This window comes from Pholcus phalangioides, unplaced genomic scaffold (assembly GCF_987345545.1).
Source record: "Pholcus phalangioides strain wild (caught in Gottingen) unplaced genomic scaffold, Ppha-v1.0 ptg000004l_1, whole genome shotgun sequence".
NCBI lineage: Eukaryota > Metazoa > Arthropoda > Arachnida > Araneae > Pholcidae > Pholcus > Pholcus phalangioides.
The window spans coordinates 21,830,515-21,854,949 of NW_028301597.1; the positions used below are offsets into that span (position 1 = coordinate 21,830,515).

Genomic DNA, 24,435 nt, shown 5'->3' on the forward strand with positions numbered 1-24,435 from the left:
AGCTATAAAATTTCCTTAAGAACATGATTTCCTTTTTTTTTTAGCTATGTTATTTACATAACTACGCACATTAAATAAAAACACATTTTCCTCATCGAAAAGTACATCATTCCCAGTTAATTCGAAAAATTTACTGTCCATTGCGTCATTAAGCTGATTACTATTAATTTAATTACAAAATTAATAATTTGTACTACTTTAAAGCACATGCACCTAGTGCACATTCCTCTGGGGAATTTTTACAAAAAGAAAGAAAAGTTTTCCAACAGCACGCGTGTTCCCAGGTTCGCCCAAGTATCAACAGCGCCCGATGCTGCTCAACAGGTGTTTTCAGCATGGTATAGCTGTTATCTGAATTAAGCCGGTCGTCCACTGGAAGCAGCAACATGCGGCTAGCTACGTGAGCGACAACAGCCGACTTGAGTCAGACGACAGGGCGTCTGACGTCATCCACTCGAAGCGGCTTTTACACGCTACTCAATTGGCGACTGTACTCTATGCAGACGAATGTCTTCGTTAAATAATTAATGAGATTTTATTTCATTTCATTTTTTATAATTTTTAAAAATCGTTTATTTATGTACACTGCTCAAAACAATTAGGGGAGCAAGCAAAAAAGTGAAGAAAACCGTGCGAGACAGCCACGTATTGGCATACAATGGATAGTACACGCGTATCAATGCGCAATACAGAAAAAAGACGTAAAAAAATTTGGAATTAAGCTGTAATTCTTTGAAAATATGGAAAAAACATGAAAAGATGATTCAGGGCAACAATTTGGTTACATGTAAACGATAAAAAAAAGTACTGTTTAGACATGATGCATGAGTTTTAATAGGGCGTGTGGTCTCCTCAAACAGCTGACTGCTGCACACCTGTTTGCCATGGATGCGATGAGGTTATCGATCAGACTTTGGGGAATACTGTTCCACTCCTCAAGAAGTGCAATCTGCAAGTCTCGGACAGTAACAGGCGGCCTTGGTCGCGCAGCAATGGAATCAGGTCATGGAACGATTGGATTCAGGTCAGGAGAGCACGCTGGCCATTCCATACGCTGTATTGTTTCAGCTTCAAGCATGTTCTCCACCAGACGAGCTCTATGCGGTCGGGCATTATCATCCTGGAAAACAAAGGAATCTCCAATGGCTCCAGCGTAAGGGATGACATGAGGTCGCAGTATCTCGTCTGCATACCTTCGGGCCGTCAAAGTGCCATTCCGAATGATATGCAGGTCCGTACGTCCGCCTATACTGATTCCCATACCATCCAACCAGCTCGTCTGTATTGTGACCTTTCACGAACGAATGCGGAGTTATTTCGAGTGCCCCTGTCCCTCCATACCAGAACACGTCGGGTGTCACACTCCAGACTGAATCGGGACTCGTCTGTAAACAGCACTTGGCTCCAATCATGTTGCGCCCAATCTCGATGTTCAGCAGCCCATCTTCTCGAGCCGCACGGTGGCGTGGGGTCAACGGAATGCAGACCATTGGCCTACGTGCATAGAGCCCTCCCTCATGAAGCCCATTACGTACTGTTTGGCTGGACACCCTTCGTCCTGTTGCCAAGAGCAACCGTCTTTGCAGCTGCGTAGCATTCTCTGTTCTGTTTCGACGGGCTGTTAACCGTATATACCGGTCATCAGTTGCTGTAGTGGCGCGTGGCCGACCTTGCCCTGGTCGACGTCTAACATTTCCTGTTTCTTGGAATCGATTCCACGGCCTTGCAACAACGCTTCTGGCGACTCCAACAGCGTCCGCGACACTACGTTGTGTTTGCCCGGATTTCAGTCTGCCTATAACACGCCATGCCATGGATTCCGGTAAATCACGTTGTTGAGACATCCTCAAGTCACCTTGTCTCAAAAGAAATACTGCGCAATCGAATTTCACAGTTACGGCAGTAAAACAGACGTTTCTGCAACATCCCGATTTCTGCCCTTATCTCCTTTTTCTGGTTTTTGACGTCATGAACTTTGATTTGCATATGAAGTTTTCTTCTTCCGTTTCCTGCTAGGCTTTCAATTATGGATGATTCATTTTATGTTACTTATCGGTATACATCTCCCCTAATTGTTTTGAGCAGTGTATATGTGCCTGTCATATTGATGGAAAAAATTCTATATATTCTATTATCTACGAATATTCTATTTTAAAAAATTCTATTCTGATTGCCGGAAGATCTTTTATTTGTGAATGAGCAGTGCAGTTGTCCAAGATAAACTCTCCTTCTCTCACTTAAAACATTTTGATCTAGTTTTCTCGACCATCTCTCGCACAAAAAATTACGGAATTCATTTACATCTACCCGCGGTTTCACAACTTGGGATTTCAAATTATAAACAGAGGAATAATGGGAAGTAAACCTATATCCAAAGGTTTGGGGAAAATCTTTTCGACACATATCAATCAACAAACAAATGGCAGAAACAATGAAACAGATAATATTCGAAACACACGAGAGTAATGTCATAAAACTTTTCGAACTGATCAACACATGGGTGATTTTCTGAAAACGAGTTATGATAACGCAGTACAAATCGTAGTCGACTTAAGCGGGATATGGTCATCGCGTGTCGAGTTAGAGAGATTTTTGCCCATTTAATGTGCCAACCAATAATAATAAATATCGAGCTGCCGGGGTAGTTGCACTATATTAAGCTACAATTAATTATGGTAGTTATAATATAATTATTATTTGTATTCACCATAAATACTGTTGTATATCCAATACCAGCTGAAGAGTAGAAAGGGAGAAGGGAGGCAAAGAAAACATCAATTATTCATACAGGAAGAAGGGAAAAGGATTTGATTTCGACATTCTTTCCGAAATTCTTCTGTGATCGAAATCATACTCTCGTGTCCATCAAAACAAGACATACTGACATCATTACCTCTTGTCTTTCGTGACAGAATGAAGAAAATCCCAATAACTCTCTTTTACGCAAGACAAATTACACTTAAAAACTCGACCCCATGACGCCATCATCTTACGATGTGGATATCGTATCAGAAAACGAGCACAATCTTTGGCTGAGTAAGCTGACTCTTCATGAATCAGCAAGTCTTCTCTCTCTATCTATCCATCCATCTATCTATCTTGTGTCTTTTACTAAAAACTACTTTTGAACATCGATTTCTTTCTTTTTCTCAACCGAAACAATGGGAAGTATGGGATGTAAGAACGGACAGAAAAGAGAGGATAGCTCTTTTCATTATTCTCTTTAGCCAATGTTTTGTTTTCTCGAAGAAAAAGAAACGTTACCGAATAAAAACTAATTAACCTCTTAGCATTAACAAGGAGAATTTTTCTAGCAAACAAAATGAGTTCACATAACATTGAAGAAGTATCATCAAAGAATAAAATGGTAGTAAAAGAATAGCCTTATGGCCATTTTCGTTAGTCCCGTGTCTCATATAATCTCCTAGTACTTGGTAAAGACTTACCTCTTTTGTTCTGTTTCGCAAATGGTCTTAGTGGGTAAAAATTTCTTTGGTATTCATTTCGTAACTAAAACCTCCTTTTTATTATTATTATTATTATTATTATTCCTGAAGAAATTCTTACTTGTTGGAAGAGAGAAAAAATTATATCCGGCCTGTGTGAATAGTAATCAGCTAAAAAAAATACCTAGAATTCCCTTCCCCCAATTTCCTATTTGCTATTATTTTTCTACTCCAAATTAATGATTAATTTGCTTTTTTTTTCCTTTCTTTGTTCTTATTTTTTAAGTTAAAAGATTTTATGCTTTGTTCAAGGGAATGGAACATTTACTGGATTCAAGTCAGTGATTTTCACATGTACAGTCGAGTACACTTATAACATGCGGTTTTGTAATCCCCGATTTTCGGCCCATTCATTTGCATATATTTTTACCTCTGTTATTACATACCCTCACTTAAAACATACACTGTAGATATAACATACCTAAAATAATCTCCCAACCTAGAAAATAATTCAGATATAACATACTGCAAACAAAAACCTGGAAAAAAGAAGTCTGAAACTGACTTATCCGTATAACATGCATTGTACGCAGGTGATATCTTGATGCTTTTTTTCACAGAAAGCAGTGGAAATTTTTATGATAATGTTATAATTATCAGTTATAACTAAAGTTATAAGTTATAATTATAATTATAACATAATACTTATCTCTATTATTATGTAAAATGACTAATAATATTAATCATTATTATAGGTGACAATGTTATTGTTTATGATAATGCAATTATATATATATATATTGCGATGGTCTATACAGCCAAAAAGTGCAACCTATTAGTAAAATATATAACTATTCTTACAGTCAAATTATGTGTTATGTAAAAAGATTTTACTTCTTCCTATGCATTTCTGTGAAAACTGCGTGGAATATGCTCTGCAAATTATTGAATGTTCACTTTACTGTATGTTTTCGATCATTTGGTAGATATCAGAGATGAACAAATGTTGTGATTGGTAGAAGCAGAAATCCGCACTGTTTTAAAATCGCCAAAAATCTCTACTTATTGAAAGACTCTTCAAAAGCAGGTTTATCTCTCGATGACAAGTAAAATTCATAAACATTAGTTGCTTTTTTTTAATGATGAATCGAAACCATTAGCATAAACTTGAATATTTTCAATAAAATCAATTATAAGTTAAAAAGAAATTTATGCATGTTCTATACCCTGTATGTACTGCAGGTATGTCCTGTATGTACTTCACAACTCCAAGGAATTTTCTAAATCCCTCGGGAGATATCAACCAAAAACTATATTCATTCTATATTAAATTTGATTAAGTAAGCTTATTAATTATTTTAAACTTATTTTGTCCGGAACAATCTCAATAATGCACTTTATGCATACATACAACTGCTATATAAGCTAATTTAAAGACCTCGCTCTTATAGCATACACTTATCAAATCACCAAGGGGGTATATTATAAGTGAATTTGACTGAATGTTTTTTAGGGGTTTAAAATATTACGATAATTTATGTTAAATCTGTGTGTTGAGATATTTTTGGTTTGGCATTTATGAAACTTTCAAAATATTCGTGGAGTCCTAAAATATTTATCGTTGTTGGAGCTGCCACAAAATATTTAATAATCTTCCTAGAGGGTATTTGACATATCTGGTTTCGTCTTGGCGAAAACATGGAATATTCGATCTGACTCCAAAAATATTTACGAATTGTTTGATTGACTTTCACAAAGTCTGATATTTTGGAAAAGTTTTGATCAATTTTCCAGATAAAATCTCTGGTTGATTTTCATTTACCTCAAAGCCTTAATGAAGTTTTGCTATAAACTGTATATACAGGATGGTCAGTACCGGTATATGAGCCCCTTGTGGCCACAGAAATCAACTGATGCTAATGAAATTCGAGATTTAGGTGCTTCAGAGTATGCGCTCAAGATCGATATGAGAAACAAAAATCTAGCTCTCTTGATCGGACTTGCGCGGACTCGCATCGCGGGGATCCGGGTTCGACCCCCACCGTCGCCGCAGTGGTGGTCGGCTGAAGTTGGTTTTCTGTGGTTCCCAACTTCGAGGCGCAAATGCGAGCCGATCTCTCCATTAAAAAGTCTCGCCACAGAGAGCAACAGTCCTACAAACAGTACAAATATTCAGTCACTACACATCACTCACTTCACTTCTGTGATATAGATGGCAGCTCTGAAAAATCATACACAACAGTAGATACGCACTCAGACTGTTAGGTACACCTACACTTCCGGCACAACTCACTAGATAGTAAATTGCCTATGGCGATAGACCTGAGTTGTGCTCGGTATGGAAAAAAAAAGCTCTCTTGATCACGGACGGTTACAGCAACAGAATTCCGAAAAATTCAAATAGCGACACTCACTTTAGTGCATTGCGAAATGTTCAGCGCAGTAAAAAATAACCATGAACGGTACCAGTAACACCATAAACGCCAGGGAAATACTCAAAGAAAGATCTCACCAAGTAGTTGGTACGCTAATCGCTCGGTCGCTTACCTTCGATCGGGCATTTCTATCAGATCTGCAGGAAGCCCCAGACCGAGTGGTTAGCGCATCAACCCTATCGTTTTCTGCGTCTTGCGCCTGCTTTTATAATAGAAGTACCATTTCATTGCCATTTGTGGTTTTTTAATGCGGCAAACGTTTTGCAATGCATAAAAGTTGGTGTTACCATTTGGATTTTCCGAAATTTAGTTGCTGTTTCCCGTTCGGAAAGATCGCAAACCATCCCAAGATGGTCTCTTTGTGCGGTCATGTCTGTCTGTCTGCTGTAACCGTAACCGCGAGAGCTAGGTTTTTGTTTCTCATCTCATTCTCAAGCGCATACTCTGAAACAGCTATATCTCGAATTTCATTAGCATCAGTTGATTTTTGCGGCCGCTAGGGGCTTGTAAATCGGCAAATTTTATGACCATCCTATAATTCAGTAGATATTGTACTCTAAAGTTTAAATATATATGTATATATATTTTTTTTTATACTTATTTTTGTGAAAAAAACAGTGTCATTACTGATTATTGTTAAACTTGTTCATCATGAACATAATAGTAAAAAACATGAACTTCAATATCTTTCGAAACATAACACTAGTTATGGTCAATATTCAAATTTTCTGCCATATAACTATGTTTTTCCAAATACATCAGATACCATTGAGTAATTCTAATTGGCAACCGAATAATAATGACAGGTTCGTTAAAGTTTAAAAATCCAAATAGAATTTATTTTCTCTCGAACTGCAATCAAACTTTCTGAACAATTTGAAATGTATATTCCAGACATATCAAAGCCACGAATAAGACTTGCATCATATAATTTCAAATAAAAAATATTGCCGAAAGTTTCATCATTATACGTAAATTATGTTTTCATATTTCAGTTTCGTAGACATCATAATATATTTTGAAAAATAAATATAAGATTGAAAATTTATTTGTCGTAAAGGAAAAACTTTGATTGAAAAATACTTTTTCTCAATTTTTTATATTTAAAAAAAATTGATAAAAATAATTTATCATTAAAATTTGTGCGTTTTTATCCAAAATCTTGAATGAGAAATTAATAAGGAACACATTTTTTAATTATTAATAAGACATTTACGAGTACTTGAATTATATAACACATGCATTCAAGTAAAAGAAAACGTTATACGATTATAAGATTATAAACAGTCCATGTATAACTTTATTATAGAGATTTTTGTAGAATAATTTCATTAATTTCACGTAATTCAGTACATCCCTCTTTGTATTTTTACTTGGAACATCAGTTACTAGATTATTTTTTTTGTCCCTTCACTAGAGCTAAAAACAAATACTTTTTCCCCCATCATAACTATAGTTATAATTATTTCATAATCATTATACAAATTTCCTGTCATAATTACCGAATATGCTCCTTAATGTATCGAGCACTGAATAATTTTGTATTAGCGACCGAATAACAATGACCATATCAAGCTCGTTAAAATTCAGATTTAGACATATGTTTTCTCACGCTACAATCAAAAATTCAAAATAATTCGAAATATATCTTCCAAAGATTCTATAGCTGGAAATGAGAAATAATTTTATAATCATTATTAATTATAATTTTTAATCATTATTAATTATAATTTTTAATCATTATTAATTATAATTTTTAATCATTATTAATTATAATTTTTAATCATTATTAATTATAATTTTTAATCATCACATATTTTTAAATAAAAAAATATGATAAAAGTTCCATCAAGAAATCAAAATTAGGTTATATATTTATTTTATTTTGTTATAAATGTGACAATAGTTTTTTTTTAATTTCGTTAGAAAAAAAAAATAGATGTATATAAATTAATTAAAAATGCATTTATCGTTATCAAAACTTTTGGATTGGAAATTCATTTAGTTTTGTTTCTTGCGTTAGAAAAAAGAATTGCAGTGAAAATAGTTTATTATTAAAATTCATAACTTTTTGTCGAAGTTCTTGGATCAGATATTATAAAGAAAGATTATATTTGAATTATTCATTATATGTACTTTCAAGTTATTTTTGAACACATGTATTTAAAGCACTGAACATTATGTTTTTACCCTTAACATTAATTTGGTTTTTGAAAACTCCCATTTTCTCTTGAAAATAATAAAATAAATAAATATACAAAAAAGAAGCGAAAGCATTACATAAGCAGACTCGCATCTTATGTTCAATTTTGAAACATTTTGAAAGAGGAAAAACGTTATGCGATTATAAACGGTCCTTATATAACTTTATTATAGATTTTAGTAGAATAATTTTATTAATTCACGTAATACAGTAGTACATTCGCCTTTGTATTTTTACTTGAAACATCAGTTGCTACATTATTATTATTTTTTTTTTTTTTTTTTTTGGTTCCTTCACTAGAGCTAAGAATAAATGACGCTTTCCATTTTCCATCATAAATGTAATTATAATTCGAATTTCCGAAAGTGATTTTTTTTTTGTCCATTTCCTCTCGAGTAACTCAATTACTTGATGCCAATTACGTTGCCTTATTGGAATTACAGTATATATACATGTGTTCTCTACGTACTTTCGAAAATGTTTTCAGAAGAATATGAGGATATTGAAAGAGAGAAAAAAAATCTCTCTAATGTTCATCGAACAATCGGATATTTTGATCATTCTATAGTGCAGTGCAGCGATATAATCCTTAATTTTAGAAGGGATTGAAGCGCTAAGAAACATAGTAGGTAACTATGTAAATTGAGGGAACCGGTAATTAAATTTAATTAACGATAGAAGCAAATTTCCTTCACCATAATTCTTCTGCAATTCTTTCAAAATTTATTTTTTTGCATAATTTATCTCATACTAACGCGTTACTTATAAAAGTACAACCACTCCCGATTTATGGAAAAATTTTGTTCTGAACATTAATTCATGTGTGTTGAAAGAGTGATAATTTAGTTCAAAAACGGAGCAGCAATAAAATGAAACATGGTTGAAAAGAGAAAAATATATATGACATGAATGTCGCTCTCCACTTGTTAATACAAGATATGCAGAAGACTGGATGTTGTGAAGATATTTTTTATTTCAGATGTTAATTTTTCAAGGAAGGAAAAAACTCATCTCTGCCTCTACCGGGAGTCAACATCTGAAATAAAAAATATCTTCACAACATCCAGTCTTCTGCATATCTTGTATTAACAAGTGGAGAGCGACATTCATGTCATATATATAGCCCTCTGGTGGCTCGTCGTCCATGAGCTATTAGCTGATCGGTTTCACCGTCCATTGCACGGTTCCGTTCGGCATATATACGCTCTAGCGAAGGAAAATCTCTATCTCCTCTGTAGCTTAGTGGTCAGAGCACTCGTCCGGCAATCGAGGGACCCGGGTTCGACTCCCGGTAGAGGCAGAGATGAGTTTTTTCCTTCCTTGAAAAATTAACATCTGAAATAAAAAATATCTTCACAACATCCAGTCTTCTGCATATCTTGTATTAACAAGTGGAGAGCGACATTCATGTCATATATATAGCCCTCTGGTGGCTCGTCGTCCATGAGCTATTAGCTGATCGGTTTCACCGTCCATTGCACGGTTCCGTTCGGCATATATACGCTCTAGCGAAGGAAAATCTCTATCTCCTCTGTAGCTTAGTGGTCAGAGCACTCGTCCGGCAATCGAGGGACCCGGGTTCGACTCCCGGTAGAGGCAGAGATGAGTTTTTTCCTTCCTTGAAAAATTAACATCTGAAATAAAAAATATCTTCACAACATCCAGTCTTCTGCATATCTTGTAAGAAAAATATATATTTATTGTTTCATTTGGATATTATATTATATTTTGATTATTGATCATTTTAGTCGCAAAAAAAAGTTCAATTTTTTCGCCATATTCACAAGTTTCTCTCATTGATGTCTTCAAATTCATTCTCTTTGTCAAAGCCTTCGAAATGATTTATGAACTTTTGAGCATTTTTACACCCCAATTACTTTTCATACACCGTTCAGTCACATCATCCAATCCAAACGCTAATCTACGAAAAACATGTGGCACACTGTGCTCGTTTCTAAATTTATTTGTTTATCATTTCTGTAGCAGCTAGATCCATTACGGAGGTGTGGAGGGGATCGTATGCTGTAAACTACAAAAGTAAACGTACATAATTCATACAATATACATAAGATAATTTACATTGCATTTCATGCTATATAAACACACAATGCATATCTCTATATTACTTAAATACCAATAATTCTCCAATATGGTATAAGTCCGTAGAAACTTTAAAAATTCATAAAAACCGGAAAAATAACCAAAATAAAAACAGTTTTCAGGGTTAGCATCGCTAGGTCACTGGAATTTTTTGACAGGAAAAACTTAAAAACAGCCGATAGGTGGCGCTGACGTACACAAGTCAAATAAAAGATACGCAAATAACGGACGGAATGCCTACAAATCGTTTATTACAGCAGTATGAGTTCTCCGCGTGACCACGAACACAGGAGATGACACATTACAGGCGTGTCACAAATCCAGCAACGGCAGAGTGCAGCAGGTTCCCATACACGATTTACAACGGTGAGCAGATTGTAGATTAGGAGCGCTAGTTCTTATAACTATCTCATTCGCAGATTTCCTTCGAAGTCATTCGGATAACCGACATCTACCGTCTGTGATTTTTAGTTATTTTTTCCTGTCAAAAAAATTCCCGTGACCTAATGATACTAACCCTGCAAACCATTTTTTATTTCGGTTATTTTTCCGATTTTTTCGATTTTAAAGTTTTCTACGTACTTTTTGCCCACGCTATATTTTATTTTTGCAATACTTGATTATCACATTTTCACGAAGTCTGTACTTCTCAAAAGGTGTAACAATCTTTAATAAACGCGAAAATTGCGAGCCGGTCTCTCATTTAAAAAAATCTCTCCGGCAGACTTTCAACATAGTACTTTCATAACAGGAAAATTCAAGCCACATATATATACTATATGCACACAATAGCGCGCACACAGAACAAGTTTCTATGTGTAACTGTTTCATTAGAAATTCCTCAGAGAGGAATGTATACTAGGTGCATGTGCTGTTAAGTAGTAATAATTAACAATTCAAAATGATCGGGGAAAAAGCATTATTTAATAAAATTACAAAATCTTCTTGATCAACAACAAAATTTATTAATTTGTTAAACACATCCATCGATTAAAAAAAAGATTTTCTTTAAACACTTTTTTCAATTTAATTTAACTTAGATTACCTGAAAATGAAAAAGTTACAAACTCAATTCCCATAAGGAAAAAGTAAGAACGAAAACTTTCAAAACACAAAATGAAAAATCCTATTCCGGAAAAAATATCTGATGAAAACACTTAAGAAAATTAATGATTAAAATCAACCTGCAGAAATTTCAGGCTCAATTAATTTTCAAATACGTTCAACTCAATTAGATCATGATTGAAGTCGGCAATTTAACTGCAATCTTCAAAATTACCAGGGAAGAAAATCCTCTTTTTTTCATTCCCAATTAATGTCTTCGCTCCTTAAGTGAGACTCGATCAATATCTTTTCATTAATGTTTAATCTATTAAGTGTGTCGAAGAAATTATTTTTCCCCCATCAAATAAAAAAGATAAAATATTTTATTTGTTAACAAATTTCCTATAAAACATCTAAAAAAAATTGAATAACATGAATGTACCCTAAGCAAAGAGATCAGATTTGATATTTTAAAAAAACGATCAATCAAAAAATATGCGTATAGAGTAATTTTTTTTTTAACACTAGATGATTCTAATTAATGCTATAATAGTGGTGTTATCTTGATAGAAGTTAGTCGCAGTGAATATAGATTATCATCAGGGTTTTCAGATGATAATATAATATAAACTGAAGAGCCAAAAAAACTGGTACAGGCATGCGTATGCAAATAAAGAGATATGGAACCAATCAGAGTACGGCGCTGCGGTCGGCAACGCCTATATAACACAACAAGTGTCTGGCATAGTTGTTAGATCATTTAAGTGAGTTTGAACGTGGTGTTATAGTCGGCGCACGAGAGATGGGACATAGCATCTCCGAGGTAGCGATGAAATTTGGATTTTCACGTACGACCATTTCACGAGTGCACCGTGAATATTGGGAACCCGGTAAAAAATTAAATCTACGACATCGCTGCGGCCGGAAAAAGATCATGCAAGAACGGGACTGACGAGAATCATTAAACGTGACAGACGTGCAACCCTTCCGCAAATTGCTGCAGATTTCAATGCTGGGCCATCAACACGTGTCAGCGTGCAAACCATTCAACGAAACATCATCGATACGGGCTTTCGGAGCCGAAGGCCCACTCGTGCACCCTTGATGACTGCACGACACAAAGCTTTACGCCTCGTCTGGGCCCGACAACACCGACATTGGACTGTCGAGGACTGGAAACACGTTGCCTGGTCTGACGAGTCTCGGTTCCAATTGCTTCGAGCTGATGGACGTGTACGGGTATGGAGACAAGCTCATGAATCTATGAACCCTACATGTCAACAGGGGACTGTTCAAGCTGGTGGAGGCTCTGTGATGGTATGGGGCGTGTGCAGTTGGCGTGATATGGGACCCCTGATACGTCTAGATACGACTCTGACAGGTGACAGGTACGTAAGCATCCTGTCTGATCACGTGCACCCATTCATGTCCATTGTGCATTCCGACGGACTTGGACAATTTCAGGAGGACAATGCGACACCCCACACGTACAGAATTGCTACAAAGTGGCTCCAGTAACACTCTTCTGACTTTAGACACTTCCGCTGGCCACCAAAATCCCCAGACATGAACATTATTGAACATATCTGGGATGCCTTGCAACGTGCTGTTCAGAAAAGATCGCCACCCCCTCTTACTCCTACGGATTTATGGACAGCCCTGCAGGATTCATGGTATCAATTACTTCCAGCACTACTTCAGACATTAGTCGAGTCCATGCCACGTCGTGTTGTGGCACTTCTGCGTGCTCGCGGGGGCCCTACACGATATTAGGCAGGTTACAAGTTTTTTTGGCTCTTCAGTGTATAATAAAGGTAGATGATAATATATAATAGTAATAATTAATTTTTATCGCACTTGGAAGGTCCTGTTCTTGTCCGTGCCGTATTTTTTTTTTTAATGTTGATGCATACATATACAGGGTGATTCCCTAATTCTCCTTGGCGCATTCTACTGGGAAATTGTGAATCCTAAAGTCATACTTCCAACAGGAAAGAGTATCCATGCAATGTATAGAATACATGAATGGTGTATGTGAGTTCACACTCAGATACGCCTTTTTTTGTTGTAATCTATGATATAGTTATTACAGTATAATTTACTTTTCATACGAACACCCTGTCCTCAAAAACCCATTAGAAAATTGTTGCCCTGTCTCTCCGGAGGCCAACAAAGAACACGTTCTACGTTTCAGAGTGCAATATTCACTGAAGTATTTTGAATTCAAATATCTCAGCGAATATTGCACTTGGAAACATGGAATTATTTTTGAGGGGAAATTTTTTTGCATGGTAATATATATATTAATCTTCTAATTCGGTTTTTTAACACAGGTTGTCCGTACAAAAAGTTATTAACTATATAAAGTTATATCTTTCAATAACTATACAACCCCTTGCAACATGAATGACGTATCGAAAAAAGTTCTACACGCTATTCAGATATTTTTTTTTAATTGGAAGTATGTCTCTTTGACCAACTGTTCATTAGTATAATGTGGCAAGGGGAATAATGGAATCACCATGTATACTTCCGTGACAATTCAAAACTTTGCCGTGATGGGGGACACCTTTGATGAACATATTGCTTTTCATAGCAATCAACTTGATCATTTTCCGCACACGAGGGCTATTTAGACCGGGACCTACAATTTATTGCCGATTCCGAACGGCAGGCTTGTTTTTATACTCATCGAGCGATGATTGGTGCGCTAACCCCTCGATGGGGACTCCCTGCGGTAGTATTTTTTTCTGCTGTCATGTCGCCATTTCCGTTGTACCCTGTGTCAGGAAAGTTTTCTGATAAGGAAGAACCGGGTATCGAACTCGCGACACCTCTAAACATCCTTTGGTACTTCAGGCAAGTAACTTATCGACCTGGGCTACCGCGCCTCATAGTAATCAACATCAACTTTGTCAGAAGTGTAATTAGCCCTAATGCATTTCTCACCCTGGGGGGAAATAACGATGCTGTTAAGACGTCTCTGCATTTGGTTCGAGCGTGATTTCGTCTTGATTGTAATAATGACAGGTAATTTGACCTGTTGCTGAACATTAGTTAGCGATGATAAGCAGGATATCCCGATTTCATCCCGATGAAATATGGTCGGCACTATAAAATTTGTCCTTAAGGACTTGCTAATATATAAATCTATATAAGTAAACTCACGATGGCGTTTCGATTGGATAATGGTTGGTACACACTGAAAGTTTTCTCTTCTAAGCTACTACTTAACCATAAATTCCTAATTCTATCTGTGTGTGTGTGTGTGTGTGCGTTAGAGTCATGTTGATTGGTTTCATGTTAAACTGGTGCTGCCATCGTGCTTCCATATTGATAATTGTCTGTATAGTCATCTTAACAAGTTCGAGAGATCCCTTTTTAACTTCTGTAAAAATATTATTTTACGATAAAACAAAACCGAACTGATAAAATAACTAGGCTGACCTATGACTCATCCGCCATCTCTATATGAAGTTTGATCCCAATATTATCGCAGAAAACTGGTTTTGTCACGGGTGCGAAAATAGGGTGCGCAAGTTTCCGATTCTGCGAGTTACTAGCGTTACTGATTGGTTAAGAAATCTGATCGGTTGAAATTCAGGGTTCCAACCAATACGTAACGGCGCCGACTCGCTGAATCAGAAATGAGTGTGCACTATGTCCGTACCCTAAAGGATAGACGGAGCAGATAGATTCAACGCTCAATTAGCGGAAAAAGGTGATGTCTTTGTAGGGCGCTAACCGCAAAATTTCGTAGTCAACCACAGCTCGCGTGGAAGACGATCTTGGGTACGTCGGTAAATTTCGGGCAGCGCTTTGGTCCATTGTTCCTCCTGAGAATATTTATTACCTTCCCCGCTTCTTGCGTGTAGCACCCCTCCCCCATAAGATGGAGGACGAAGAGTCCAGACGGTATATTCCAAACACCTTAGGCTAATCATGTTCCATCGAGAAAAATACAGGAAATTCGGGTCCCTAATACAGGAAATCGCCAAAAATAATTCCAAAAGTAAGTTAGCAATTATTATTAACCACTTTACGATCAAGTGCATAATATTGCGTCCAAACGCTAGTTCTCTGTTTTCTTTGACCTCTCCTAATCATCGTGAAGCTTTGGTTAACCCTTATGAAATAAATTTGGTTTTTTTTTACCTTACGTTCTAATTACTTTTTTTTTCTCACTCACGTGCTTGAAAACTTTCCAGGTCACTCCATAGCCTAGTCCCTGCTGTTTGAGCAGAGGTGGACCTATTGAGGGTTATACAAATTTCGCCGCCCTTCTTCCATTCTACTAATTTTCTTGACCCACTCGTCCCTCAAATTTTCCACCACCTCTGAACCTGCTGACGTGGTCTATAGCCCGCTAAGCCTTCCGACACTGGACATGGGAAACAACGGGACGTTTCTTTATATTTAAGTCAAGACTGTGGAAATTACAGGGAGAATACGGGAATCTCTCGAAGAATACGGGGTCGCATGGTCACTCCACAAATAACAAATTAAAATGGAATATCGAAGTTGAAAATAAAAAAAAATGAAAATAAACGTTTTCTCTAATTTGGAACCCATTTCACAACCATTTTCGATGCTTCTGGTCGGCTGGATCATAGGCGGAGATAGACTTGGAAGTCTGGAGGGGGGGGGGGGGGCACGATGATGATGATGTCAATTCATCTATATATATGCATTAGATCAGTCGCCTTCACCTTTGATGCTGGGGGTCGCTCGCCCCCCCCCCCAGTATTTCCGCCCATGGTCTGGATTCCCCAAGTTTTTTGTCAAACAGATATATTATCAGTTTCTCTTGAGCTGAAAAATCTAGTAACAATTCCATACATTTAAATAACTTTCCAAATACATAATATTTTACAACAAAAAAAAATTTAAAATTGTGAATTTTATATGCAAATTATTATTTACACTATTTTTTTTTTTACATTATTTTTAATTTACATTATTCTTATATATTTCTTCTCGTCCTTTCTTTTTCAGGTAGACATTCCATACATTATAACAATCTTCCTCATACGCAAAAGATACAATTTGCAAAAGAAAATTCGGAAAGTTGTTTTTCATACAGGAAGAGGGACCATCTATTTTCCTAATGCCATATCAAACTATTACTATATATATATATACATATGAATTTATATATGTGAACCGTTGATAATCTTCATAAAAAAAGAGAAAGTATTATGTATTATTATTATTATCATTATTACTGTTGTTATGTAAAAACCGGTCCTTGTTTTTCTGAAAAAGTCCTGCAACATTTAACACCGGACCAAAAGCTGTTTTTCAAACAAGTGCATCTTATTATGAAAAAAAAAAATCCAAATTTTTTGAGTGAAAAAAAAATATTTAAATCGATTTTTCTATGGAAAACAAAAAAAAATTCTGAAATCAATATTTGTACCAAATGAATGCTTATAAATGAACTCCTACGCAATAATGAGCTGTTTCGAGATTTAAAAAATATATATATATGAGAAATTAATATAATGATCAGTAGGGATAGTATATGATGGAATGTAAGCATTTTGTTTCGTTCGAAAAATGAGTCTTTCCTCGAATTTTCCTTCAAAAGTAGTATTCTCAAATTACATACACTCCTCGCTCTCTTCTTTCCCGATCTATTTAAATCCACGTATTTCAGACTAAGTCGTATACGTGGCGCCATCTTTCAATACTTTTTCAAACGAGTTTTTTTTTTTCTGTCTAACCATGTAGAGTCTCGCTTATCCGACGGGCCGGCAGAACGTGGAATAAGCGAAAATGTCGGTTAATAGAGCGGTGTTAAGAAAAAGCCTATTAAGCGTCAAACTATGTTATAATTTTACACATTATGGTCCTGATGATCATGTTTTACAACAAAACAACAGAAAAAATTAACTGAAAAACTGACCTCAAGTTACAGAATATTCTAGTCGTGGTTCCCCCCATCCTGGAGCAGGGACCCAAGTCTGGTCCTTTTGCGGGCCCTCCAGATCGGACTTTTACGGGCCCCTTTAAGATGAATTTATAGTGTGAAAAAACAAATGATGAGAATCGTTCCAGGGCTGGAGCCCTGTCAGACCCACCCTTGTAGGGCCCATGAATACAGTACCTAAAAAGTTCTGTCCTGCGATGATTCGAAGAAATTTTTGTTTCTTCCTTGACAAGTCTCGCCATATTTGCAGCATCATCATGTCGATTCCTGTAGCTTTTTCTTGTTGCTTAATGTATTTCATTGCAGTTTCTAGAGCCTTAATTCCTTCGAGGCGCGAATGCGAGCCGATCTCCCCACGGAGACACACACAACAGGCCTACAACAATACAATTATTCAATAATTACACTTCACTCATTGTTAGAAAATTGATGGCAGATGGAAGCACTTCACACATCAAGCACTACATATACATACACATTCAATGTGTACCAATTCGTTAGAAATTCCGCCGAGGAATATGGACGAGGTGCATGTGTGGTTCAGTAGGGCCTTAAGAGGTGTCACGACCCCTGAAGTCGAATTTTCAAACATGGCTTCAAAAAATACTTCATTCAATCACAAATAAAATACTAAAAATTTCGTGTCAATTGGTTAATTTGTTTTTTCATAATAAAAGAAAGAAATAATTAAATATAGTGTAAACGTATATCAGAAAAAACATTTTGAACGCGATTTTCTCAGAATGCAGTTTCTGAGCTCATCCGCACGTTCAAAAAAAACTACTGCCCCAAAAATTCTGAAATTTTGCAGAAATGTTTATTCAATATGCGTTAGTAAAATGAACCTCGAAACTTGAATATCAGACGTTTCGTTAGAATTTCATGAATTTTTAAAGCGGAAGAAAAAAATATATAAATTTCAAAAATCTAAATTCAACATTTTTTGAAAAATCTAAATTCAACATTTTTTCAAAAATCTAAATTCAACATTTTTTTCAAAAATCTAAATTCAACATTTTTTCAAAAATCTAAATTCAACATTTTTTCAAAAATACTTTCCATCAGTCAATTTCTAAATCCGAAGAAACTGCATTCTGAGAAAATCGCGTTCAAAGTGTTTTATCTAATATACATTTACACTATAATTCATTATTTCTTTCTTTTATTATGAAAGAACAAATTAACCGATTGACACGAAATTTTTAGTATTTCATTTGCTATTGAATGAAGTATTTTTTGAAGTCATGTTTGAAAATTCGACTTCAGGGGTCGTGACACCCCCTTAACTCCTTCGTCATGTGAATTTCTGCGACTCTCAACAGTTGGTTCTTGATCTTCAATTTCGTTGTCATTGATGCGTGCGTGTTTTTCGGTGGGAAGTCGGATAATGTATCAACACACCCCCCCCCCCTGTCCCGCCCCGAAGGGCATTTAGGTAAACTTCGTAAACCGGACGCCGTTATCCTACTGAGTACAGATCTGACTGGGCGAGACGGAAATAAATCCAGAATCGAGAGCCAAGTTCGAGGGGTGGTGCCAATCCTCTTAATGTCCATCGTGTGTTTTTTTTTTTTTTTTTTGCTAAAGTTACAGAGTTATAGCCTTCGACTGCAGGGCTCAGTGCTACGTAACGGCAGCACCAAGCAAAAATACCCAATAGTAGTGTAAAACTAACCTGTCGTGGACGTCGGATAAGCGAGACTCTACTGTACCACTATCATTTGATTACAGTCGTCCCTCCATATTTGCAGGGGTTACGTTGCGCGAATGCGGAAAATCCGAGAATGACCCAAACCCTAAAATTTTGTTCTCAATAGGCATGTCATTTTTACAGTATCTGCTTTGACCTCCCCAGCGTGGTCCAGCCCCTCGGGGTAAAACGCTTACATCCCTCTTGGTATCTACTTTGCATGAAATTGGGGGGGGGGGGTTCCCAGTGATTCAAGGTGATGCTTTCTGGAAACAATACAATGTCTGTAAGTTAAGTATAGTAATAAAGTATAGTAACAAGACTTCTTTTACCAATTTTTCCACATGTGAATGTTGTGGAAGGACAACATAAATGAGAGTAAGGAACGTTGCCCGTTAGTTTTTGCTAACTTTTGCATAACTTTTCTCCGATTTTTTAATTCAATTAAAAAATATTTTAGTGAATATTTCACTTAGAAACTTGGATTTTTTTCTGTTTGTCCTTAGGAGATACACGGCAACAACTTTCTAATTAGGAGTTAGAAGACTAGGGAACCATATAAAAATTTAGATTTTTTTTTATTTTGTGACATTTCACTCTCAAAACTGGCATAGGGTTTTGAATATTTTTGAATGCCTTTCGAGCATTTTTTTAAATTCAAATCATGCCTCTACGACGGACAGTTGATGATAGATAGATAGATAGATAGAACCGCTCACCGCCCCGGACTGATGCAAAGCACCTTACTTCCGTTACCTCAAAAGAGGACAGTTGATGAGATAAAGGCTGCATTAGAACTTACCCTGTACAATAGCAGCTGTAGCTACAGCAACGGCTGATCGAATTTTACGTTCTTATTTCTCGATATATTTGACTGTATGAACACGTTGATGCCGTAATAACGGGAAGCCGCAGCAATGAAGCTAACTTCTGTCAATATTTCGATTTTTTTTCCTTGCAACTTTTCCATTTCCAGAAACATTCAACATCGTTATATAAATATTTTCAGAAGTACCAGAAAAATCTTTAAAAGGGATTTTTTAAACGTCTATTTAACACTTGCAACTTATATTTTGTTTCCATACGAGAACTTTCATCGCAACTGTTTTCCGAAAAACTGGGGAAGAAACTCTGAGTGCCGAGGGCCGACTGTACTTTAATTTTTTTTTTTTTTTCATATAATTTGAATGAAAAGAAGAAAAAATGTCATTTTGAATCATTTCATAGTCTTTCAAAAGGACGTTGATTCCCCTTTGATAAAGATTCCGATGGTTTAAATTTCCACGTTTTTTTTTATGGAGACTTAGCCTCCGTTGTACAGGCATCCCTCGCTTCACGCGGTTTCACTTTTTCACGATTTTGAAAAATTAATATTAGTAATGGCAACCAGCAAAATTTTATCATTGATTTTAATTTTATTCAGAAAATGAGTTTGAAAACTAGTGGTATGGCATAATTAAAATGACAAAATCCGTTGGATTCGTTGATGTGGATGAGACAAATATGGAAAAAACGGTCAAATCCATCTCACCGAATTTCACAAATGCGCATCTTTTGCTAACACATTGACAATGTCATCCAATTTTTAATAGAAAATAAAATGATCTCAATGAATCTAGAAGTGTCGTATTTGTGAGAGATATTGAGAATTTTCTCGCTTTGCTTCTGAAATGTTTATGGAGAGATGAACATTGCTGCTTGTCAGCTGAATCTCGGCTTCTTTCATTATCATTACACAAAGAGAGTTGTCAGCCTTCTCTCATCATACAAGGCTCTTGTAGAAGAAAAACATCCACACTCACATTAGAATCAATATGAAGTAGTGTGTGAAAACAGAATTAAAAAATATTAACAATTTTTTATTTATATTAGCCTGTATTGGCGAGATTTATTTATGTCTGAATAATTAATTCAATCGGAAACACTTATTTTGCTGCAGGAAGAGTTTTGGAGGTTTATTTTTCTCTTACCCTTCAGAAGAAAGCCCGTATATCCCTATCTTACTCATGTTAAAATTTTACTCACTTTACGCGATTCCGTCTTACGCAATAAGTTTTCGGAACCAGTTAATCGCGTAAAACGAGGGACGCTCGTACATTGATTTTATTGAAATAAAAAATATTTTCTAAATTATTACTCTCACAAAAATAAACAGGCCGTGATAATTCTTCTATATTGGAAAGAGGATGTGATACATAATTCATTCATATTTTCTACACACGTTTGTTATTCATCAAATATGTTCTCGTTTAATGGAACTTTACTTCATCTGTCCATAACTTTTGTATTTCATGACTTATTAATCAAATTATAACTTTTCACAGAGTTAACCAATTTTTTTTCATACTTAAGCATCGTAAGTCACTAGAGGCGAGTTTACCAGTATCCCATTATATCGTTTACCTTTTACACAGGGTGATTCTGAACTCCTGGTATGAACTCTAAGGGATGATGTAGGATGCTAAAACAGTGCATGAGCACAAGTGACTCATTTAAGCTTTAGAAGCCTATTTAGGCATTAATGACGAATTCAGATGCTATTACAAGAACTCATAGGCGTACGCAGAATTTTCGCGAGGGATTTTTTTTCCTTCTGAGGGGGGTTACGTTTTTTCCTGCAAAATGACGTTATAATCTTGGCTCATGGTGGGGGTTAGAACCCCAAAACCCCCCTTTGCGTACGCCAATGCAAGAACTACTTATTAGAGAGAGAAATCGAGTGTAAATAAAATTCTAAACAGATTCTTTTTCTTTTTATCAGTCGTCTTAAATGTTGATGTTTACCAAAAATAGTCAAAGGAATGACCACATGCCTGCACCACCTATCCAATAACAGGCATATATTTTCAACAACTCAAAGCATTAGCTTAACCAGTGCCGTCTTAATGCATGGGCTCACCCAGGCATGGCCCGGGGCCTCACGAGAACGGAGTCTCTCAAAAATGAAATATGGTTGAAATTTTCGAGAAGCATGTAAATTTGGCTAGTATGGCCTCGGAAAAATCACTTGGCCCCTGGAGCCCATGATGCTCTTAAAACCTTAAGACGGTCCTAGTCCCACCTGGAAATGACCAGGAAGCCTTAGGAACTTTCTCATGATTATGAGATCTGGTACCACTATCGACGCTCGTCATAACAAAAGCAACCGTTCTACAGCAATCGTTACAACAACTGATACGAAAATTCCCAAATGTTTTCTTATAACGATTATCTCATATGTTTTCTTATAACGATTATCCCATATGTTTTCCTTTCGATACAAAAACATAGTATTATACATTCCTTCATTATTAGTATTATACACAAACATAGTGTACGCTTGTTTCCGATTCTTGGAATCGGCGCTGTTGCTGATTGGTTACAAAAATTCAGCCAATCCGTAACGGTGAAATTAGAATACAACGCCGACTCGCAGAATCAGAAATCCACGTGCACCATGTTCGTAACATTAGTCTGTAAACTGGATTTTTTTTTATACAGAGCACATCCAAACACACATTCACTTTCTTTCAAACCGAGCACAACTAAATATACTACCAAATGAGCTGTTCAATAAGTGTGAATGTGTGTACCTAACAGTGTGAGTGCTTATATATTGTTGTGTCTGATTTTCTCAGTGAAATATAATGATTGAATATTTGTACCGTTTGTAGCCCTATTGCTCTCTGTGGCGACACAACATACTTTTACTGGCTTTCATTTTCACTTTCAATACACTTTGCTAGGCTGTTTACTATCCCGCTTGTAATTCTGCTATCGGCCCGTAAGGAGCTGGACATAACAACAAAAATTTGATTCTGGTCTGTAAACCGACAGGCTGGTAATCACACAGTCGGATAGGGGGAGCACTTAAACAATGCTTGCCTAGGATGCCATGATCCTCTTGAGGCATTCCGGAGATGAACTTGAAATAGGAGCTAGGGGGGGGGGGCTCTTTCCTTGGTTGCAATTTTGAGAAGGGGACCATTTTTTTTTATATGATTTGGTGCCTGGGCATCATAAAAAGGGGCAGTTTTTAAGCTGTCAAGCCAAAGGGCATCTTCTGCACTCACAAAAAAATTCAATGTGGAAAACATTGGGCATTAATTCAGAATAAGACAGTCAGCCTCATGTTTCATTCTATAAAAGCATTATATGTATAGTGGTTGATGTGTATTAACAGTTAACATGTGAAGCGTAATACAGTCGGACCAGCTTATAACGAAGTCAGAAAAAACAGCGAAACTATTCGTTATATACGCCAGCTTCGTTATATCCGTGCCGGTTTTGAAAATAAGTTCAAGCGAGATGAAGAAGCATAATTTATACACACACCGCAAGCATTTTTCAATATTCGAAGCAGCCGCTGTGGCGGTCCAGTGGTTATAGTGGCAGACTCGCAGCATCGCAGGGTCCCGGGTTCGAGCCTCGCCACAGTGGTGGTCGGCTGAAGTTGGTTTTCTGTGAATGGCTCGCGTTCACGCCTCGAAGGTTCCCAACTTCGAGGCGCGAATGCGAGCCGATCGCCCCGTTAAAAGATCCACAGAGAGTGACAGGCCTACAAAACAGTACAAGTATTCAGTCATTACACTTCACTTCTGAAATATGAATGACGGCACTGAAAAATCAGACACAACACTAGATACGCACTCAGACTGCTTTAGGTACACACACTTACACCTCCGGCACAACTCACTAGGTACTAAATTGCCCAAGACGATAGACCTGAGCCAGGTCACTGTTGTATATTTTCTACCGAATTTTTTGAACCATTCAAAAAGAACTGCTTCAGCATCAACATGAGCTCTTTTTCTGAATCTTTTCTTGAACCATCCAAGAACTTTCTCTTCAATTCCTCTTTGTTCCAAATCGCTGATAACGAACTATGTTGAATCATGAATTTTTTTCGATGCCTCAATTTATTTTTTTTTTAATTTTTGGCAATCAATCAACTATATATCTTTAATTTTTCGAAGCAATGGTTAGTGTTTTGTACTTGGACATTCTTAAAATTAACTCGTACATGATAAGTAAACACAACCAGCGTTCAAATCTAGCCAAAGATTAGCAAATGTGCACAAAAGGTCTTTTGAGGATTGTATTCGTGGGAACAAATAGCTTTAATCTTTCCCTGCTAAAAGATTTCCTGCAAGCAAAATGGGATTTAACTTTAATGGGGGGGGGGGGGAGATATAGGAGGTTCTGTAGTAGGCTCTGTACCTTCTCTAAGGATTTAATAGAAAAAAGTATGTGAAAAGGATCTTATACCTTTTGTTTTACAATACTCAAATATATTTTCTTCCTAGGAAAACAGCTCATTGTGTAAAAAGATAAATTTACAGATTTTTGTAAAGATATTTAATTTTTAATTTTGTTTTCATCCATCAACACCTTAAACCTTAATCCAATATCACCAGAATAGGACACTAGAGCCTAAACGTGTCACTTGGGCCCGTGCACTGCTTTGCATACAAATGTTTGTTTTGTGAGCTCCATCTAGCCGTCTTAATACATTTCCCCACTTGGGCACAGCTCGGAAGCCTCAAATGCATAGGGGACCACGCGATAATGAGATTTCTAATTATAATATTCCAGAGTAAATGAAC

The 24,435-nt window shown here is 36.3% G+C and overlaps 1 protein-coding gene across 1 annotated transcript in view; it reads left to right on the plus strand.

Moving 5' to 3' along the window:
* dysc (whirlin protein dyschronic) overlaps positions 1-17,752 on the plus strand; it is a 237,101-nt gene extending 219,349 nt beyond the window's left edge. Inside the window, exon 14 of the mRNA XM_089231819.1 lies at positions 16,224-17,752. The gene's annotated coding sequence lies outside the window, so the exon portion shown is untranslated. The remainder of the gene's footprint in view (positions 1-16,223) is intronic.
* The last annotated feature ends 6,683 nt before the right edge of the window (positions 17,753-24,435 follow it).